This window comes from Leucopleurus acutus (genome assembly GCF_964270905.1).
Source record: "Leucopleurus acutus genome assembly, chromosome: 4".
NCBI classification, from domain to species: domain Eukaryota; kingdom Metazoa; phylum Chordata; class Mammalia; order Artiodactyla; family Delphinidae; genus Leucopleurus; species Leucopleurus acutus.
In genome coordinates this window covers 140411426-140434914 of record NC_139146.1, presented here as the reverse complement: position 1 = coordinate 140434914, position 23489 = coordinate 140411426, and positions in this window count along the sequence as shown.

The following is a 23489-nucleotide window of genomic DNA, read 5'->3' as shown; positions in this document are numbered from 1 at the left end:
TCCCTCTTAAATCACAGATTAAATCTCCACACATCTGTAGATCTGCACATTTTGCTGTTATCTAGTCTTCAAGCCCAGCTTAATTTCCACCTTTTCCATGAGGCCTTCTTTGCCTTCTTTAGTCAATTTGTTCTCCTATGTGTGCTCATAAAATTCCATTTAAAAGATTTAACTTTGATACTTCAAGAGGTGTCTATATATTTGTCCTCTCTGATATAAACACTTTGATGGTAAGGAATATTTTACAATCATTTTGTCTTACCCTTTCCCCCTGAAAACGCACAAACTCACCTGTCACACTGTCCTCTACCCAGAATCAAATATTTCAGAGCTGGAAAAAAGTCCTGGAAACAACTAATCCAACTATCTTACTTTATAGGTGAAGAAACTAGATCTCAAATCAATGTTGGTAACAGCCCAATAAATGTCAGTTGAAGTGAAGTTTCATCCTAAAAGGTCAATGGTGTCTTCAAGAGCACTTTGAAAACAAGTGGGAAAAAAATTACCTTTTTGTGGAAAATCTATTGTACCTTGTCACCTGGAAGACGGTTGATGATTTTGGTTTTCACTCCAGGCTCCCTGCCTTTGTAAGAAGATTAAATTAAGTCAATGCATATAGTCTTAGCAGAGAACCTGGCACATGGTAAACTTAAATAAAAGTGGGTATTTGTTCTGGGGACATTCTGGTGGGATAACTTTCAAGAATTTAAAAATAAGGGAAATAAGATTTTCCTCTGATACTTCAAATGTAAAATTAAACACAAATAAATGTGGAACATACATACTGTGCAATAATACATACCTGTTAAAATGATGACATACATTTGTAGTTACTGACATGGAAAAATGTCTACAGCATATTGTTGAGTAAAAAAGTAGGATATAAAAAGTCATGTATGATGTGATACTTTTTTCATTTTAATTGAGGGTGATCTGGAAGGATGTTTACCAAAACGTTAACAGTGGTTTTAACTGGCTAGTGGTTCTCTGGTCAATTTTACATTCTTTATGCTATTCTGGAATATCTGGAATATTTAAATGTTTTATAACGAGCTTGTATTGTTTTTAAAATCAGAAAATAAATGTTATTTTCATGTTAAAAGGAAAACCCAATAATAGGTAAAGTCACCTTAAATAGAGTGGTTCTAGACCAACCAAACTGGACTGTAAAGATAGAAAGCATTAACATATCTAAAGGAAGAATGTGTGAATGTGTCAGACAGCAGGGGTCTGGTCTGTTATCAAAATGCTGAATGAGGGCTTCCCTGGTGGCGGAGTGGTTGAGAGTCCGCCTGCTGATGCAGGGGACGCGGGTTCGCGCCCCGGTCCGGGAGGATCCCACATGCTGCGGAGCGGCTGGGCCCATCCATGAGCCATAGCCACTGAGCCTGCGCGTCTGGAGCCTGTGCTCCGCAACGGGAGAGGCCACAGCAGTGAGAGGCCCGCGTACCGCAAAATAAAAAAAAAAAAAAAAGTGCTGAATGAGAAGAGTCAGGGAAACAAATTTAGACAGTACCCATCCAAGCACTGTCCAAGAGAGGAAGAATCATGGCCAGTGGAGAGGATTTATTGACAAGACCATTCCTGTTGTTAGATGAGTACCTCAGGCACTCTCAGCCTGATCACACTAAATTATAACGAAAGAGAGAAAAATAAATATACTATTAGAAACAAGAAAGGGAATGTAACCAAAAATCTGGAAGAAATTTTTAAAAATTACATGAGTATGTTATATACAGCTTATTGCAAAAAAAAAAAAAAAAAAAAGAAAAGAAAAATTAAAGAATTTAGCCCAGAGGAGTCATGGCTAAATACAATAGTAACAACAGAAGAAATTGAGAAGAGGTCAAACTGTTAACTCTCCCCAAAACAAAAGGCCCAAATGGTTTAACTGATAAATTATATCAGATTTCAGAGAACTGATACTACATATCATATTTAGATATTTTGGAACGAATATAAAAAATGGAAATTTATCAGTTCATTTTATGAGGCTAACCTGATTCTGACATAAAATACAGACAAAGAACAAAAATTAAAAATTAAATCTACAGAAATAATCACTTAAAAATAGAGGAAAAAGTGGGGTGGGAAGTGCTGAAATGGGTGAGAGGGGTCAAAGGTACAAAGTTTCAGTTATAAAATAAAACATGGGGATGTAGTACATAGCATGGTGACTACAGTTGAGGCAGGAGATAGATGGGCCCCAAGCTGAACAGTTTCTTCCCTGTGGATAGAAACTCCATAATAGCAGAAACTCCATAAAAGCAGTATGATGGAGGAGGCTGGGCCCTACCCAGATAAGATAAAAGACCACATATTCCTCATTCTCGAAATCAAGGAGCCCTTCCCAACTACACATGCGCAGAAAGGCTCCTTGGAGATCAAAAAAGGGAGGGGGCGCCACCCCATAGTAAGTGATGTCAACTACCCATAGGCCTCTTTGCTAGACTCCATCTTGGCTAAGAGATGCGCAGGCACAAAGGGGAGGACCCTGAAATATACAAGATACGGACTCAGAAACAGGCAAAGCAAGATGATTGGCCAAAGGAAACCCGGAAGACATGCCCCATAAAAGTGATTCAAACTACCAAGAGGACGCGACTCTCTCTCTGAGCCCACCTCTGTGACTATCCACACATACTGTACTCTTTTTCCTCCTAATAAACACTTCACTCGGTTCTCTACTTTCCGTCTCTATGTGGAAATTCATTTCTACACAGCTGACGGGCCAGGGTGTTGTCACTGGCCACTGGCCCCTGGTGGTCTGGTGGCTAGGATTCAGGGCTCTCACTGCCACTGCCCAACCTCAGTCTCTGGCAGGGAACAGAAATCCTGCTTCAAGCCGCTGCAGGCTGAGGCTACCCGAGATCATAGTTAATAATACTGTATTGCATATTTGAAAGTTGCTAAGAGAGTAGATCTTAAAAGTTCTCATCATAAGAAAACACATTTTGTAACTATGCATGGTGAGGGATGTTAACTAGACTTATTGTGGTGATCATTTTGCAATATATACAAATATTGAATCATTATATTGTACACCTGAAACTAACACAATGTTACTTGTCAGTTATATCTCAATTTAAAAAAAAAGAGAAAAAATATTTCAAATAAAATATTAGAAAAATATACTAACTGTGTCAATATGAATCATGGCAAAGTAAGATTTATTCCAGCAATGCAAAATAATGCAATTATTAAAAGCCTATCATATTTATGTATGTTGTATACAAAACTGATGACAATAAACAGTTAAAAAGGACTTCCCTGGTGGTCCAGTGGTAAAGAATCCGTCTTCCAATGCAGGGGATGCGGGTTAGATCCCTGGTGGGGGAACTAAGATCCCACATGCCATAGGGCAACTAAGCTGGCGTGTCACAATTACTGAGCTCGTGCGCCTCAACAAGAGAGCCTGCATGCTGCAAACTACAGAGCCTACACATCCTAGAGCCCGAGCGCCACAAAGAGAAACACAAGCAGGCCATGCGCCATAACGAAAAGATCTCGCATGCCTCAACAAAGACCCCGTGTGCCGCAACTAAGACCCGACCTAGCCAAAAAAAAAAAAAAAAAGGAAATATATATATAAAAAGAAATAAACAGTTAAAGGAGAAAGTTTGCAGACTCATCTAGATAAATACTAAAAATTTGTTTAAAAAATACTGAATTAAAAAAAGTAAAATTTCAGTACTCACCTTAGATTCAAACTAAAATTGCAGTCTACTCCCTTCTTATCATAGTAATTACTTATCTGAAACAAATAACCAATGCCATTCTTAACAATAAAATACTACAGGCATACATCTGAAGCCAGTCCTGGGTATTTCCATTCTTTTTGAAATCTTTACCAAGTTAATAGCTGGTATGACTTTCTATAAGGTTCGACATAAGCAAAGCTTCTGAACATAGCCCACAAACTCATACCTACCAGGGAGGGCAGCTTGCAAAAATGCATGTAACAGCCAGGGTAAAATAAAATACTTTTTGCTGCAAAAAAGAATAATGCTATCTTCTTTTTTTAAGAAATATAAAACCCAGGTTTTATTTTCCTCTGAATTTTACTACAAGAAACACAGCAATGCAAATATAGTGATAAATGTCAAATGATAACAGCATTAAAGTGGGGGAAGCTCTACAGAGTGACAGCAACTATGCGGGTACTTGCCAGCCGAGCAGGCACCTGCACCTTCAGGCATGATGCTAAAGCAGGAGCAGAAAGACATACACACAAGGTGTGCTGGAGGTGGGACTCTATTAGTTTGAGTCTTAACTTGCATGTAACTGAGAACCCCATCTGTGGAACAAATCAGAGATGGGCCTCAGGGATGTGACCATAGGTATCTCTTTACACTGTCCATTTACGAAATGGAATAAATGATTCCATAGGGAAGAAATTTCTCAAAGACTGAGTTGAAATCTTTTAAGATCATGTTCATATGGTGACCAGACCTGTGGTGTGTCTACTGGTAATATTTATTTTGGTTTTCTTGAGTCTGTTTGTGATTTGGGACCTCTCACCTCTGCTTCTGCCTTGCCCATCAGTACTATCTCTTGCCACTAGGATTTTCCCCAAACCTCAGAATTCTCTTACTTCATGGTCACGTCTCCTGAGTACCTGTTTCTCTTCAGCAAGCATGACATTTTCTATCCTGCGGAGTTCTTAAGGTTTAGTCTTCACCTTACCTAAAATAAATTAATTACAGATAGTTTCGAAAGTTCAAAATTCTTTAAAGTTTCTTTTTCTTTTTTACTTAAAATGGAGTATTCATATGTGTTAAAGGAATAATAATGGAAATCACTTATGCTTTATCATGTGTCAGGCAATGTTCTAAGGACTTTATACATGAAATTGCATCTAATCCTCACCACACCCTGAGACAGGCACTATTATTATTCCCATTTTCAAATGAGGAAACTGAGTCACAGAGATGTTAAGTGCACTGTACAGGTTCACACTGCTGACAGATGCAGAGTCAGAATGTAAACCCAGACTGTCTGGCTCTGGTGTGGGTCCTAGTCACTCTGACATGCTGCTGCAAGAAGGCAAGCCAAAATACTTAAGGGAAATATTCCTTCTCTTATACATGCCAATCAGTCATTTGCTCCTTCATTTATCATACTATTTGGAGTGCATACTATGAAAAAAAATGCTCTTCTGGGAATGGTACAGACATTAAAAACCAACCAAATAAATAACCAACAAGTACTACAGAAATCGAAGAATGTTTAAAATCGGTATGAAATAAAATAGTTCAACCCATTACATTAGTGATTTATAATCAGATTTGCAATTAACTTTCGAGTTCATGGTAAATTGTTCTTGAATCTGTTATGAATGCTTTTGGCATTTCTCAACAAAATTAGCTCAAAACTTCATTTTATTTTCTTTATTTAATTCTGTTTAATTTAGATAAAAAATTTGCTCTAAGCAAAGCTAAAATAGGCTATCATGACAGATTCGGTCTTTATTTTCTTTGTTTTTCAGTCCCATGAATTACTGACAGCTTTCTTAATTATTCTGAGATTCTGGATTTCAATGATTCATTATTTGTGTAATAATTTCTGTAAAATTGCTGAAAGTTGGCAAGTCTATAATTAATTACATATATTAGACTAAGTAGTTGGCTATGACATGAACTGGGTTTGTTTTTCTCATCTTTACAGTATTTTCTATCACTGTGTTAGCACTTGCCAATGTCTATAGGGATGCCTTGGTTTTCTTCTAGTGGTGGAAAGAGCATAAGTATTTATGCACATTACCTGAAGATCTCATTTTAATCTGGCAGATAGAACTGGGGAAGAAAAATACACCAAATAGTACTGAAGCATAGCAGGGAGTCCCAAGTTGAAATGAGGTTAAGTTTCAGGTAAGAGCAGGAATGTCTGGCAAACTGGTAAGGTGGGCCCACCAGGAATCATTTAGATGAGGACAAAATTGCCTCTTGGGAGAAATCACCTTGAAGAAAGACCAAGTCAGAAACAATGGACTTGAGTTTGTAAGAGAGCCTTAGTAAAAGAATAGTGATCTTGGCAGCCTGGTGGCTGTCATTAAGCACACTCTCATTTACAAGTCCCCCGAGTGGGTGGCTGGGACCTAGGGAGAAAGAGGGATCTAAGTAAAAATTGAAAGTGCTGTTTTACTGAAGACTGTAAGATACCGACACTGCTGGTTTGGATTCCCCCTGTGAGAAGTGACAGGGAGAAGCATTTTCCTTTAGTGCCTTTGGGTGGTGCTTGGTCAGAGACACTGCCAGGCAGAGCAGTGTCTGAGACCAGCCAGAATTGCCATGCCTGCTGGAGTACAGCAGAAGCTGAGAGGCCCTGTGGAACCAGAGCAATGTCTGCAGGGAACTTCGTGCCAGCAGTGGCCATCATGTGATCCAGAAGCCTCCCTGAACATCAGTGGAACCCCGCAGAAATTACCATGCCAGCAGAAACTCGTTGCTGGTGGAAGAGCTCCACGTTCCAGCAAGCGAATGTGATACCCGGTGGGTGGCTGCTGAATCAGGGTGTGTTTGTGCGCATATGTGAGACACCCACTGAAGATGCCTAAAACACTTCAAGAAAGTGAAGGGGACTGGAGTGCTGCACTATGCAGGGGATGACATCAGTTGTTCACTAGTTGGTTATTCCGCTTAACATGACCTTATTTGCATCTATAAGCTAGTGGGAGCTGGTCAAATGGGTATATAAAATAATCTAGAGATCACAAATTATCATCAGAACTATCGGAGATTTTTTTTTTTTTTTTTTTTTTTTTGCGGTACGCGGGCCTCTCACTGTTGTGGCCTCTCCCGTTGCGGAGCAACTGGCTCCGGACGCGCAGGCTCAGCGGCCATGGCTCACGGGTCCAGCCGCTCCGCGGCATGTGGGATCTTCCCGGACCGGGGCACGAACCGGCGTACCCTGCATCGGCAGGCGCACTCTCAATCACTGCGCCACCAGGGAAGCCCTATCGGGGATATTTTAAAGGACCACTTGGGAACTTGTATTATAAAAATTTAGAGACAAATAGAAAGTGTAATCCCATTTTGTAGTCACAAGCTACCACATTGTATAAGGTCTTATTTAAGACTAAATAACCCAGACTATGGGAAATATACTAATTTGGACTCTGGTCATTGCCTCATAGAGATCATGGAGCCAAACCATGTCTGCATGTGTCAGGGTGGGGTTTTATCCCCAAAGGGATACCTTTACCCTACCTTTAATTAATGGTAATACTGAACAAGTTAAGTTTTAGGATAGCTGTCTGCCCACAGCCCCTTCTAAGAGGTTCTTCTCTATAGTCCTCTTCCAGAGTTTATTTCTGCATAGAATTCTCTCCTTGTATGAAAGTACCCTGATACCTTAGCCACAACTGACATGAACAAGGGCAGTTACCAGAGCCAAGAAAAGTCAATAACCCATTTAGTCAATAATAACCTATGAGTTGAGACCCTTTTTCGGAGTTTCCATGTGGGGAAACCGGTTTCCACATGGGTTCCTCAGGCCACCATGCTGGGCTCCAAGCTCCGCAAGGACAGACGCTCCTTTGTTTGGGATCTTGCCCTACGTATTTCTTCATCTGGCTGTTGATTAGTATCTTTTAATATCCTTTTATAATAAATTAGTAACCTAGTGAGAAAAAAAAATTATGAGTCGATGTATCACGAAAACTCAATTGGGAATAATTGCAGTTAATTAGTCTGATAAACATCATCTTTCTTTGGGAGGTGTTCAAACGGTAGCAAAGGCAAAAACTGAAAGACCAAGATTGAGAAAAGGTAACTAGTAGAAGTCTTTAAGTAGGAGAAGTCAACAATAAGGAGAAGCTAAAATAAATAAATGCCATTATGTTGAGAGAAAAAAGACGGTCAGTTAATTGGTGGCATCTAGAGCAGGACAATCAGACACAGAGAGTAACTGAGTCTCTGTTATGCGCGAGCAGACAATGGAAACCATTGGAAGCTTACTGAGTCACTAGAACTGCTGGACATCAGGATGGACCTTGCCATATTCTTCCCAGGCCATATTCTCTCTTCTTGAGTTCTGGTAGCTTGAGTATGTCTCTATTACTGTAACCTGCTAGACTATAGCTACACTCCACACTGCTGCAATGAATTTTATTAGTTTAAAAAAAATCAATATGGGGATTTAAATAGGTAGGTAAATGTATTTGTTTACAAGGTATACCAAATAATAAAATGAGAATGAACAACCAGAAATCAGAATATAAGAAAAATAAATTAGTAAATATCCTCATTCCAAGGGTCTATAATTGTTACATGTACTAACCATACAATTTGAACCTGAGCTTCCAGGTGTCTATGGCAAAAAGAAATAAAGGAAGAACACAAAATATTTTGAGATATTTAACTTTTACCTCTTTTTTTCCCCCTTCCCTGTCCTCTCAAATAAGTAGGTGGCCAGGTCTGTGCTTTCTTCATCAAGATGAAGTGTGTGTAGTAAGGATGGAAATGGAAGTCGCCTGGAAAACTTTCTGGCTTTTATTTCAAAAGGCTAAGTCTCTGTAGAAGAGAGAAAGTGCAGGTAGGGACAAAATGGCTTGGAGAAAGTTGAAGTAAAAGAACTTCTCTCTGTTAAGAAAAAAAAGATTCTTGGGACCTCCCTGGTGGTCCAGTGGTTAAGACTCTGTGCTCCCAATGCAGGGGGCCCGGGTTCCATCCCTGGTCAGGGAACTAGATCCCACATGATGCAAGTAAGAGCCTGCATGCCACAACTAAAAGATCCTGCATGCCACAACGATGATCCCACGTGCTGCAACTAAGACCTGGCACAGCCAAATAAATAAATAAATATTTAAAAAATAGAAAAGAAAAGAAAAGGAAAACAGATTCTTTAGGCTCAATAAGGGCCAGAGGACTTGGGTTTTGGACATGGGAATCTGGATCATACTTTCGGGTAGTATTGCTAGGGAGGGAGCAAGACGGACCCTAGAAAGGAACAACTGCAGGGCACGAGTCCCCAAGCATGGAATTCTCAGCCTTGGTAAAAATATCCGTGCTGCAAACTTGGAGCAGAAGCAGCTCAGAGCTGCTGGACCTGAAGGGATGATGTGGACAGAGCGTGGTCAAGGGCTGTGAAGAGATGACCAACCTGCTGGATGCCTTGGCACTGCATTAGACACCAGAACTGTGAACAATCCTGGGTAAGCTGGGGTCAAGCTCTAAGAATGAACAAGGTTAAGTTTCCACACACCAGTGGAAGGGGGTGGTGGGGCTCAGAATCAGGAAGCACCTTGCTGTAGAACATTTTTTGTACATCTGTATCTGTGAACTGAGATTCACAGTCACTAATACTTGTATTATCAGAAAAGAGTACCAAGATCACTTCTAAGTTTCAAATTAATCACAGTGGCTATACTGACAGGCTTTTTCAAATCCCAAGCCAAAATGACATGCTAGGAAATCTTAAGTGATGGGGCTGTAAAATAAGGAAGACAAACGTCTGTCTTACAGTCAGACCCTCCTCCCGCTGGAATGAATCTGGAAGGTCGTTTGGGATATTAGCAGTTCATGTCATTGTGTTCTCATGAGGCCACGGGTCCCTGTTGCAGTCCTACACCATTCTGGTGACTCAGCTACTCTCTGCAGCCACTATACCCGCTACTCCATTCTCTCCATTGTCTTTCCTAGCTTTTCCCATTCATGGTGTCTGACGACTCTTGGCTTTTATTGTCTCATGGCTTCTGATCATTGCCTTTTCTCTGGGTGTTTGGTTTTGTTCTTTTCGTTTTTTGAATTCCACTCCTGTGATAAACTGCTGACTTACTCTGTGTGTTAAACACTCAGCCTTTGCAAGAGAGAATATTGGTCTATTCATTCAGTCAGGGCCACCTCTGTTGGCCACCTGGGTCATCTCTGCTGCATTTAGGGCTATGGGTTCCTGAAACTTTCTGAGCCTATCTCACAAGGAGTGTGGTGGGGACAGACATGTAAGTAATAATAATAGGTAACATTTATAGAGTGCTACGGGCCAGGCATTATTCCAAGTGCTTTACAGTGAGTCAGGTCAAACCTCTGAATAAAATCCCCATTTTACAGATGAGAAAGCTGAGGTGGTTAGGGGTGAGCAGTATTTCCAAGGTCACACAGCCAATAAGCAGCAGAGCCAGGATTCTAGCTGGGTAGTCTGGCTTTTAGCCACCACATTTGCAATGCAACTGAATTTTAAGAAACCTACATTGGAGTTGCTGTTCATAGCAGAGGGGGCTAGCTGACAACTAAATGTTCAGATTCTGTGTTCATAGTGGAGAGTTGTTACTGGGAAGCAGCTGTCCAGCCAAAGACTATATTTTCCAGTCTCTCTGAATCTAAGTAGGAGCATATGACTGGTTCTAGCCAACGTGAACAGAAGTGATGTGCTCTCACATTCAGGTCAAGGAATTAAACATCTGGAGTGCCTTCTGCATGTTCTATTACCCTCTCATGGAAACCTTGGAACCCACCTATTTAAGATGGTAGTGCTATAAGATGGAAAGTTCCCAGTTCTCTGAGTAACCACTTGGAGAAAAATTGCCTAGGAGAGCTGCACAATCAGGAATACCGACTAGACTTTGTATGAAGGAGAAATAAACTTTAATGTGCTGAGATGTGAGGGTTGTTTGTTACAGCAGTTAGCCTATTCTGACAAATACATCATATAGACACCGACTTCTTGGATAAAACTTATAAATTTGTTGATAAATACATGGTTGAGATGTTCTAACCAAACAGATGTTTTGGACACGGATATTAAGTGAGATGATGTAAACAATTTTGACAAAGGTTCTGGGAAGAAAATATTGTAACTGTTTACTGATCTTTATGAAAAATTAAAACATAAAGCAGTAACTGACTCCTCTTCTATTCTGAATGTGTGACCATGTATGCAAATATTGTTGTATGCTGAGGCATCTCCTGGGTCTTCTAGCATTATCATGTGAATAATCAAGATCATACATTGGGAAATACTGTGAACTGCTTCCACATTTCCTGGATCTAGATTCTGACACATCCAGGATAGCATATTTCCCGATGTCATCGGCTGAATTGTGCCCCCTCAAATTCATTTATTGAAATTCTAACCCCCAGCACCTCAGAATGTGACTGTTTGGAGATAGGGCCTTTAAAGAGGTAATTAAGGTAAAATGAGACCATGTGGATAGGCCCTAATCTAGTATGACTGGTATTCTTATATTAGGACAGAGACAACACAGACTAAGGGATGACCACGTGTGGACACGGCAAGAAGGTGGACATGTACAAGCCAGGGAGAGTGGCCTCAGAAGGAAGCAAATGTGTCGACAACTTGATCTCAGGCTTCTAGCCTCCAGAATTGTGAGAAAATAAGCTGTTGTTTAAGCCACCCAGTCCATGGTATTTTGTTATGGTGGCCCTAGCAAACTAATACATCCCAAAAGGCCCTACAACCTCAGAATCATCATTCTGCTTCTTGAAATCTCCTAAGTCATCACAAGTGTAATCTTGTACAGCGTGGGCAGGATTCTTTATACATGAGCCAATCTTTAAATTTGTAAAACAAACAGTTTTTACTTTGCTAATTCCGTAGGCAAGAGTTCTCTTCTTGCATCCTATGAAACCCCTGTATATTAGAAGCTGATCCTTTATTTTCTGAGTTGAGACAAATAATCCAGCTCTTCAGATAAGTAGAAATATCCCCACTAAGCTGATTGCATTTCAATCTTTGAATATCACTAAGTGTTAGATTCTTTCAACAATCTCATGAGTTCATCAAAATCTTTCATCCTAAGTGAAATAGAAGAGAGAGATCTTTTGGTAAAAAAAATATTTATTTAGGCTGCGTCGGGTCTTAGTTGCGCATGTGGGATCTTTAATTGTGGTATGCGGACTTCTTAGTTGCGGCATGCATGCGGGATCTAGTTCCCTGACCAGGAATCAAACCCCGGGCTCCCTGCTTGGCAGCATGGAGTCTTATCCACTGGACCACCAGGGAAGTCCCGAAGAGAGAGATCTTATGGCAAATATGTTTTCCTTCAATATTTGAGACTCTCAGGAACATAACATGATTTAGTTGGGGACCTCTATTTTTATTTTAAAAGAGGATGGAAGCTGTAAAAGTGCAGGCTCACCAATATCGGACTTTTCAGAGAACTCTCCAAAAGTATTTTATGGTCATGTCTTATTCAGTTTTTATAAATTATAGAATCAAGTACTTATAGATAATATCAATGCTTTAAATAAGATGAAATGACATAAGGCATTGAAAACATATCCTCTTCATTTTTCTAAAATATATCAGAATACATGGGTAAAACAGTAATGATTATAAAATTACTTGAGATTCCTTAGAGATGCATTACTAATATTCTTGTTGTAAAGACTATTATTATTATTGTTATTCTGTTTGTATAGCCAGGATGGTAAGGCATACTTTCTTTGTATTTATTTATTTATTTTATTATCTATTTATTTAGTTGAACTGGGTCTTAGTTGCGGCAGGCAGGCTCCTTAGTTGAGGCTCATGAGCTCCTCAGTTGCAGCTCCAGGGCTCCTTAGTTGTGGCTCGTGGGCTTCCTTAGTTGCAGGTCACTGGCTCCTTGGTTGCGGCATGCAGGCTCCTTAACTGTGGCATGTGAACTCTTAGTTGAAGCATGCATGTGGGATCCAGTTCCCTGACCAGGGATAGAACCCGGGCCCCCTGCATTGGGAGCACAGAGTCTTATCCAGTGGACCACCAGGGAAGTCCCTGTAAATACTATTATTGAAACATAAAACTTGCCTAAATGTACCAAGTACTTGAGAAGAAATAATGGTTTAACTGTAAGATAGGGAAAGAGTGAATTGCATCATTCAGTTGCATTATTCATTTTGATGCTGATGACATTGGAATGAAGCAAAGTAGATAGATTATGCAATCCCAGGTTGTACATTGACACTTTTGAATTATCCAGAGATAATTAAGTAGCATCACACAGTTACGCTGGTTATTCTCACAACAGCAGCTATACTCACAGCTAGCTGAGGCAGCTTTCCCACAAAAACATTCTGACCTTGGTAGCATGTCTGACCTCTCCTTTGAGCCTTTCCTGCTAGCCCCTGTAGATCTCACTTCTTGCACTGTTTTCAGACATGCCCAGAATAGAGCTGAAATGGGAGTCCTGCCATAAATCAAGATCCATGAATGGATGCTATAAATTTCCTAATTTATATGCTACATGGTATGTGTTCCTTTGAGAGTCACAAAGCTATGCAAATAGAGTAACTTGGAAAGCACTGATAGGAAAGGACCATTTTGCTAAGAAAGGAAGCCATAAGAATCAGTAAGCTCATTTCTTGTGAGTGACCACCAAGCAGGGCAAAATGGCAGCTGTAGGGGGCCTCCTAAGAAGCTTGACTGAGCTACCAGGAAAGAAGCTGATAAATCTGTAAAACAAACAGATGCTTGTCTTTCATTTCTAAACTGGTTTGGTGTACTACAGTTGTCTTTCCCACCATCTATTGGAAAGCAAACAAACCATTCTGTGTAATTTGAGCCCAAAGGGAAAGATATAAAAGAATTGTACTTCACTTTGCTTCTTTCCTGGGGCTCTCTCTTTGCTAAAAGGGGTTGCTGTGAACATAAACAGAATATGAAAGGCTATTTTCCTGCATATAAATGTTATGTTCCTTGGTAATCAAGTTTTCTTCTTTTAGATCTTGCTAGCCAGGGCATTACTTTCACAGTTCACATGAGAAATAAAGTTCAGAATCTGCAATGTGGCTTTGGCGTTAATGTATATGTCAAATGTTCCACAATTTATGGATACTTGCCTAATTCTAATTACTCAAATATTTCACTTCTTTTAAATTTACCATAAGCACTCAAAACAGAAAACCAGAATGGTGCTTATTTTACACCGCATCTCTATACCCACTAAAAAAAAAAATTAACTTTTACTTCAACTTGTATGTGTAATCAGTCTCAGAACAGTCGTGGAACACATTGTAGAATATTTCAGCAGAGGTAAATTCAAGCAGCTCTTCAATATCTCTTGCTGCCTCGAAAGGGATGATGCCACTTGCCATTTTAATTTGTTAAACAGTATGGAGGGAGATCAGATCGTAATGTGGAACACATATCTCAAATTAAACTTTGTAGTGCTTGGTTGATATTTATCTGAGGCACTGCATTTTAAAGCTGTATTAGCACAGAATTTAACTCAATTCATTCTGAGGCTGAACTGTAAATGAAACGTGTTTTCTAGGAAATGGAGAGAAGATGGTCCAGGGGTTTCTTAGGCTTGTGAGTCCAGAATTCTTACTTAAACACTATTTTTAAGAAATTCATGTTGAAAAATCCCCATCTTTATAACTGAACTGAAATCCAGAACTTGTAATGAATTAAAAAGAAATAGGAGATTTTGGACAAATAATGTGGGTTTCATATTATTATAAATAGCATAGTATGTAAGTTAAAGAAATAATGTTTCTTCATTTAAACATACTGTTTTCCCCATTTTCCTTATTTTAAGAAAGCACACATTCATTAGGCATACTGGGAAAAATATAAAAGTATATAGAAAAAAAACCCTATTTGTCATTGTTCCACCATCCTAAGGTAAGTATTGTCCATATTTGGAAATGTTTCTTCTATACTTTTCTTTTTTTCTGAATTTTGAATTTTATTTTATTTATTTTTTATACAGCAGGTTCTTATTAGTCATCAATGTTACACACATCAGTGTATACATGTTAATCCCAATCGCCCAATTCATCACACCACCCCCCCACCCCCCGCTGCTTTCCCCCCTTGGTGTCCATACATTTGTTCTCTACATCTGTGTCTCTATTTCTACCCTGCAAACTGGTACATCTGTACCATTTTTCTAGGTTCCACATATATGTGTTAAAATATATTTGTTTTTCTCTTTTGGACTTCACCCTGAATGACAGTCTCTAGATCCACCCACGTCGCTACAAATGACCCAGTTTTGTCCCTTTTAATGGCTGGGTAATATTCCATTGTATATATGTACCACATCTTCTTTATACATTTGTCTGCCAATGGGAATTTAGGTTGCTTCCAACCTGCCTATTGTAAATAGTGCTGCAATGAACATTGGGGTTGATGTGTCTTTTTGAATTATGGTTTTCTCTGGGTATATGCCGAGTAGTGGGATTGCTGGGTCATTTGGTAGTTCTATTTTTAGATTTTTCAGGAACCTCTATACTGTTCTCCATAGTGGCTGTATCAGTTTACATTCCCACCAACAGGGCAAGAGGGTTCCCTTTTCTCCACACCCTCTCCAGCATTTGTTTTTTGTAGATCTTCCGATGATGCCCATTCTAGCTGGTGTGAGGTGATACCTCATTGTAGTTTTGATTTCATTTCTCTAATAATGTGAAGTTGAGCAGCTTTTCATGTGCTTCTTGGCCCTCTGTATGTCTTCTTTGGAGAAACGGCTCTTTAGATCTTCCACCCAGTTTTTGATTGGGTTGTTTGTTTTTTTAATATTGAGCTGCATGAGTTGTTTATATATTTTGGAGATTAATCCTTTTTCTGTTGATTCATTTGCAAATATTTTCTCCCATTCTGAGGGTTGTCTTTTCATCTTGTTTGTAGTTTCCTTTCCTTTGCAAAAGTTTTAAGTTTCATTAGGTCCCATCTGCTTATTTTTGTGTTTATTTCCATTACTCTAGGAGGTGGATCAAAAAAGATCTTGCTGTGATTTATGTCAAACAGTGTTCTTCCTATATTTTCCTCTAAGAGTTTTATAGTATCCAGTCTTACATATAGGTTTCTAATCTATTTTGAGTCTATTTTTGTGTATGGTGTTAGGGAGGGTTCTAATTTCATTCTTTTACATGTAGCTGTCCAGTTTTCCCAGTACCATTTATTGAAGAGACTGTCTTTTCTCCATTGTATATCCTTGCCTCCTTTAGATTAGTTGACCATAGATTAGTTGGCCATAGGTGCGTGGGTTTATCTCTGGGCTTTCTATCCTGTTACATTGATCTATATTTCTGTTTTTGTGCCAGTACCATGTTGTCTTGATTACTGTAGCTTTGTAATACGTCTGAAGTCAGGGAGTCTGATTCCTCCAGCTCCATTTTTTTCCCCTCAAGACTGCTTTGGCTATACGGGGTCTTTTGTGTCTGAATACAAATTTTAAGCTTTTTTGTTCCAGTTATGTAAAAAATGCCACTGGTAATTTGATAGGGATTGCATTGAATCGGTAGATTGTTTTGGGTAGTATAGTCATTTTCACAATACTGATTCTTCCAATCCAAGAACATGGTAGATCTCTCCATCTGTTTGTGTCATCTTTGCTTTCTTTCATCAGTGTCTTATAGTTTTCTGAGCACAGGTCTTTTACTTCCTTAGGTAGGTTTATTCGTAGGTATTTTATTCTTTTTGTTGCAATGGTGAATGGAATTATTTCCTTAAATTCTCTTTCTGATCTTCTGTTGTTAGTGTATAGGAATGCAAGAGATTTCTGTGCATTAATTTTGTATCCTGCAACTTTACCAAATACATTGATTAGCTCTAGTAGTTTTCTGGTGGCATCTTTAGGATTCTCTATGTAAAGTATCATGTCATCTGCAAACAGTGACAGTTTTATTTCTTCTTTTCCAATTTGTATTCCTTTTATTTCTTTTTCTTCTCTGATTGCCATGGCTAGGACTTCCAAAATTATGCTGAATAATAGTGGTGAGAGTGGACATCCTTATCTTGTTCCTGATCTTAGAGGAAATGATTTCAGTTTTTCACCATTGAGAATGATGTTTGCTGTGGGTTTGTCATATATGGCTTTTATTATGTTGAGGTAGGTTCCCTCTACGCCCACTTTCTGTAGAGATTTTATCATAAATCGGTGTTGAGTTTTGTCAAAAGCTTTTTCTGAATCTATTCAGATGATCATATGGTTTTTATTCTCCAATTTGTTAATATGGTGTATCACATTGATTGAGTTGTGTGTATTGAAGAATTCTTGCATCCCTGGGATAAATCTCACTTCATCATGGTGTATGATTCTTTTAATGTGTTGTTGGATTCTGTTTGCTAGTATTCTGTTGAGGATTTTTGCATCTATATTCATCAGTGATATTGGTCTGTAATTTTCTTTTTTTGTAGTACCTTTGTCTGGTTTTGGTATCAGGGTGATGGTGGCCTCATAGAATGAGTTTGGGAGTGTTTCTTCCTCTGAAATTTTTTGGAAGGGTTTGAGAAGGATAGGTGTTAGCTCTTCTCTAAATGTTTGATAGAATTCACCTGTGAAGCCATCTGGTCCTGGGCTTTTGTTTGTTGGAAAATTTTAAATCACAGTTGAAATTTCATTCCTTGTGACTGCTCTGTTCATATTTTCTATTTCTTCCTGGTTCAGTCTTGGAACGTTCTTTTCTAAGAATTTGTCCATTTCTTCCAGGTTGTCTATTTTATTGGCATACAGTTGCTTGTAGTAGTCTCTTAGGATGCTTTGTATTTCTGTGGTGTCTGATGTAACTTCTCCTTTTTCATTTCTAATTTTATTGATTGAGTCCTCTTCTTCTTGATGAATCTGGCTAAAGGTTTATCAATTTTGTTTATCTTCTCAAAGAATCAGCTTTTAGTTTTATTGATCTTTGCTATTGTTTTCTTTGTTTCTATTTCATTTATTTCTGCTCTGATCTTTATGAGTTCTTCCATTCTGCTAACTTTGGGTTTTGTTTGTTCTTCTTTCTCTAGTTCCTTTAGGTGTAAGGTTAGATGATTTTTTGAGATTTTTCTTGTTTCTTGAGGTCGGATTGTATTGCTATAAACTTCCCTCTTAGAACTGCTTTTGATGCATCCCATAGGTTTTGGATGGTCGTGTTTTTGTTGCAGTTTGTCTCTAGGTATTTTTTGATTTCCTTTTTGATTTCTTCAGTGATCTCTTGGTTATTTAGTAACGTATTGTTTAGCCTCCATGTGCTTGTGTTTTTTACGTTTTTTCCCTGTAATTCATTTCTAATCTCAGAGCGTTGTGGTCAGAAAAGATGCTTGATATGATTTCAATTTTCTTAAATTTACTGAGGCTTGATTTGTGAACCAAGATGTGATCTATCCTGGAGAATGTTCCGTGAGCACTTGAGAAGAAAGTGTAATCTGCTGTTTTTGGATGGAATGTCCTATAAATACCAACTAAATCTAACTTGTCTATTGTGTCATTTAAAGCTTGTGTTTCTTTGTTAGTTTTCTGTTTGGATGATCTGCCCATTGGTGTAAGTGAGGTGTTAAAGTCCCCCACTATTATTGTGTTACTGTTGATTTCCTCTTTTATAGCTGTTAGCAGTTGCCTTATGTATTAAGGTGCTCCTATGTTGGGTGCGTATATATTTATAATTGTTATATCTTCTCCTTGGATTGATCCCTTGATCATTATGTAGTGTCCTTCCTTGTCTCTTGTAATATTCTTTATTTTAAAGTCTCTTTTATCTGATATGAGTATTGCTACTCCAAGCTTTCTTTTGATTTTGACTTGCATGGAATATCTTTTTCCACCCCCTCACTTTCAGTTTGTATGTGTCCCTAGGTCTGAAGTGGGTCTCTTGTAGACAGCATATACATGGGTCTTGTTTTTATATCCATTCAGTGAGCCTGTGTCTTTTGGTTGGAGCATTTAATCCATTCACGTTTAAGGTAATTATCAATATGTATGTTCCTATTACCATTTTCTTAATTGTTATGGGTTTGTTTTTGTAGGTCCTTTTCTTCTTTTGTGTTTCCCACTTAGAGAAGTTCCTTCAGCATTTGTTGTAGAGCTGGTTTGGTGGTGCTGAATTCTCTTAGCTTTTGCTTGCCTATAAAATTTTTGATTTCTCCATCGAATCTGAATGAGATCCTTGCAGGGTAGAGTAATCTTGGTTGTAGGTTCTTCCCTTTCATCACTTTAAGTATATCGTGCCACTCCTTTCTGGCTTGTAGAGTTTCTGTTGAGAAATCAGCTGTTAACCTTATGGGTGTTCCTTTGTATGTTATTTGTCGTTTTTCTCTTGCTGCTTTCAATATTTTTTCTTTGTTTTTAATGTTTGTCAATTTGATTACTATGTGTCTTGGTGTGTTTCTCCTTGGGTTTACTCTGCCTGGGACTGTCTACACTTCCTGGACTTGGGTGGCTATTTCCTTTCCCATGTTAGGGAAGTTTTCGACGATAATCTCTTCAAATATTTTCTCAGGTCCTTTCTCTCTCTCTTCTCCTTCTGGGACCCCTACAATGCGAAAGTTGCTGTGTTTAATGTTGTCCCAGAGGTGTCTTAGGCTGCCTTCATTTCTTTTCATTCTTTATTCTTTATTCTGTTTCGTGGCAGTGAATTCCACCATTGTCTTCCAAGTCACTTATCTGTTCTGCCTCAGTTATTCTGCTATTGATTCCTTCTAGTGTAGTTTTCATTACAGTTATTGTATTGTTCATCTCTGTTTGTTTGTTCTTTAATTCTTCTACGTGTTTGTTCTTTAATTCTTCTAGGTGTTTGTTCTTTAATTCTTCTGGATCTTCGTCAAATATTTTTTGCATCTTCTCGATATTTGCCTCCATTCTTTTTCCAAGGTCCTGGATCATCTTCACTATCATTATTCTGAATTCTTTTTCTGGAAGGTTACCTATCTCCACTTCATTTAGTTGTTCTAAATGGGGTTTTATCATGTTCCTTCATGTGGTACAAAGTCCCCTGCCTTTATATTTTGTCTATCTTTCTTTGAATGTGGTTTCACTTCTACAGGCTGCAGAATTGTAGTTCTTTTTTTAAAAAATTTATTTGTTTATTTATTTATCTATTTATTTATTTTTGGCTGCTTTGGGTCTTCATTGCTGACTGTGGGCTCTCTCTAGTTGCAGTGAGTGGGGGCTACTCTTCGTTGAGGTGCACGGGCTTCTCATTGAGGTGGCTTCTCTTGTTGTGGAGCACGGGCTCTAAGCGCGCAGGCTTCCGTAGTTGTGGCACATGGGCTTCAGCAGTTGTGGCTTGCGGGCTCTAGAGTGCAGGCTCAGTAGTTGCGGTGCACGGGCTTAGTTGCTCTGTGGCATGTGGTATCTTCCTGGCCCAGGGCTCGAACCCATGTACCCTGCATTGGTAGGTGGATTCTTAACTACTGTGCCACTAGGGAAGTCCCTATGCTTCTGTTTTGAGTTGTGTTTGTTTCTGTAAAGTTTTAAAAAATTCTGTCCTCTTCAGTTAACATAATGTAATAGCATTTATCTATGTTAACACGTATCTTTACAAACAATTTTAAAGGGCTGTACAATTTTCTATTATATGTAGACTCCATGATTTATTTATCTAGTACCAGATCATTAGATATTTAGGTTAATCTAAATTTTATCTTTCAGTAGGTATGCTACTGTGAATATCCTTCTGCATAGAAAATATTCTTAATTTTGAATTTTAGGTGATTTATTTAGGTTTTCTTCTCAGAAGAGAGATCAGATTTAAAGACCTTTTTAAAAAAGGACACTAGCATTAGAAATCTATTAGAATGCTTTGTTTTATGACACTCTTGCCAGCACTGAATAGTACTGTACATATGACTTCCTGTTTAACATGGCAGAGTGACCACTTATTTTTTCTTCTACTCAAAGCTTCATAAAGAGGCAGTAAAAGAATAAAATATATATCAAAACCCACAAGATCAAAGAAAATGGGAATGAAAACATGAGATTTGCACAAGAGGAAGCTGTGTCTCCAGGAGCTGACTGGGAGAAAAAAGTGAAAATATGCATATACAGTAGAAAGAATACAACATTGTAAAGCAATTATACTCCAGTAAAGATGTTAAAAAAAATTGAAAATATGAAGACTCTTTCCTGGGCATTAAGGCAGTCAGATATACACACCTCTTTGGCAGGAGATAGGAGGACAATTTTCTTGAATGATTTAAGATCAGGAGAAAAAACCACCAAATAATAACATTTTGGGTTCCTAGTACAAGGGTTGGCTTGTACTCAGACAGAAAGTTGGAGAAGAGGAAGAATAGAAAATATTAAAAAGAGCATAAGAATCATATGGGACACTGATAAGAAACTGAATATATGTGTAACTGAAATTTACTTTTAACATATGTGTAATGAGAGATACTGACTAAGAATTTTCAAAATCCAACAAGAGATATCAAGCCGTACAGTCAATAAACTCTAGACCCTAGCAAATAGAAAGAAAATCATGTCCAGCACATCATAGCAAAGCTAATGAACACCAAAGACAAAGAGCGAAATCTTAAAAGCATTCACAGGGAAAAATAATCACTTTCAAAAGAACAACGGTAAGACTATCACCACTAATTCCAGAACATTTTCATCACCTGAAAAGAAATCCTCAGTCACTCCCCATTCTCTCTTGTCCCTGTCCCCTGGAAACCACTAACTTAATTTCTATCTCTATGGTTTTGCCTATTCTGGACATTTCATGTAAATGAAATCATACAATATGTGGCTTTTTGTGTTTGGCTTCTTTCACTTAGCATAATGCTTTTGAGGCTTACCCATGTTGTAGCATGTACTTCACTCTTTTTATGGCTGAATACTATCCCAGTATACAGATACAACACATTACAAAATTCCTTCAGCAGTAGGTGGACATTTGTGTCATTTCCAACTTTTTGGAAGATAAATGTATGGGTTTTTTTTGGACTCTCAATTCTATTCCACTGATTTATACATCTGTCTATAAGCCAGTAACCACACAGTTCTTTATTTTTCTTGAAAGAAGTTATTTATCCTTGATATTTATTTGATTCTTGCTGGAATCTTCAAGAATACAAACTCTGTGTTGTCTGTTGTTTACTGATCTAGCCTGAGATTCTATAATAATGCTTAGGACATGGTAGGTGCTCAATAAGTACATGATAAAGTTGAATTTGGACTTAGTCTTCTTTTTTAAATAATTTCTAAACATAGATCTAGAAAATCTCTCAGAGGTTTTCTAAATATCCAATTTTGTTTCTTTCAGTTATTCTTTGGCTAATTTTATTACCTTTAGTTTTTTACTTTTGTTCTTTAATTTATTTTATTATTATTTTATTTTTGGCTGAGTTGGGTCTTTGTTGCTGCATGCGGGCTTTTCTCTAGTTGTGGCGAGTGGGGGCTACTCTTCGTTGCGGTGCGTGGGCTTCTCATTGTGGTGGCTTCTCTTGTTGTGGAGCACGGGCTCTAGATGTGTGGGCTTCAGTAGTTGTGGCATGCAGTCTCAGTAGTTGTGGCTCGCAGGCTCTAGAGCACAGGCTCAGTAGTTGTACACGGGCTTAGTTGCTCCACGGCATGTGGGATCTTCTTGGACCATGGCTCGAACCCGTGTCCCCTAAATTGGCAGGCAGATTCTTAACCACTGTGCCACCAGGGAAGCCCTTTACTTTTGTTCTTGATTTATCATTAAAAATTTTTGTTTTCCAAATTGCCACCTAATTTTCCTTAGATTATTTAGTCAAACATTCTTCCCCTCTATATTGATTTGTAATACTTTCATCCATCATATGTGAATAAATTCTCTTATGTAAAAGGCAGGCAAGGCGAAACTAACTAGAAAGGGGATTAATCAGAATTCGAACTCAGTTATTCTTATTTTTTGGGCTCTATCACTCTGCTTTCTAGACTATTTTATCCCATGGGACTATATTATTATACTGGTACCATATGTTGTTTTATATATGGTAAAATTAGGCTTCCCTTTTAATTTATTATTTCTCTTCCATAATCTTGTGCCTATCCTTGACTGTTTTAAAAAAAATTAAAAATAATTTCAATAATTAACAAAACTATAATAACATCTCACTAATTTTAACTGTAATGATAACTAGCTTATATATTAACTTGGGATAAACTGACATTTAAAAAAAAAGTTTGTACGCTTGAAACTAACACAAATTGTAAATCAACTATACATCAATTAAAAACAAGTTTGTCTTCTTATATATAAATATTGTCTTTATATTTATTTATGTCTCTCAATAAAATTTTCTAAATTTCTTCCTGTTAATATTAATACATTTCTTAGTAAGCTACTTGTTGGTAGTTTTAAAACTGGGTTTATAAAAGAAATATTTTTGTTATATTTTCTAGTTTATCTCTAGTAGATGTTTATTGATAAAGTGAGAAAAACACCCTCTTAAAAGTACTAACAAATATTTATCAAATAATGTTTATTGTGTCTATTTAAAATACGGTTTTAAATACAAATGTCTCATTTTAAATATTTTAAGAGCCTCTGTATTTATGTACAAGGTATAAATACAAGATGTGGGAATTTTTCCCCCATCCTGATTGGTTGCAAATCAGGACCAACAGAAATTTTGTTATTCATACTCATAATTTAATCGAAGCATCTATTAAAATGCATTGGGTGCTTTATAATTTAATAAGAAGGAAAAGATGTCATTGCTTAGAATTGTAAACAGCCTGTTATAATCTGGTTCTTTATAAACTGAAAAAGAATATTGCAGAAAAGCTATCTACAGCAACACAGTAAGGAATATACTGACTTTTAGAGAGGTTTTTAGCAAAAAATGCTAATTCTATTTCATTTCATGAGTAAAAA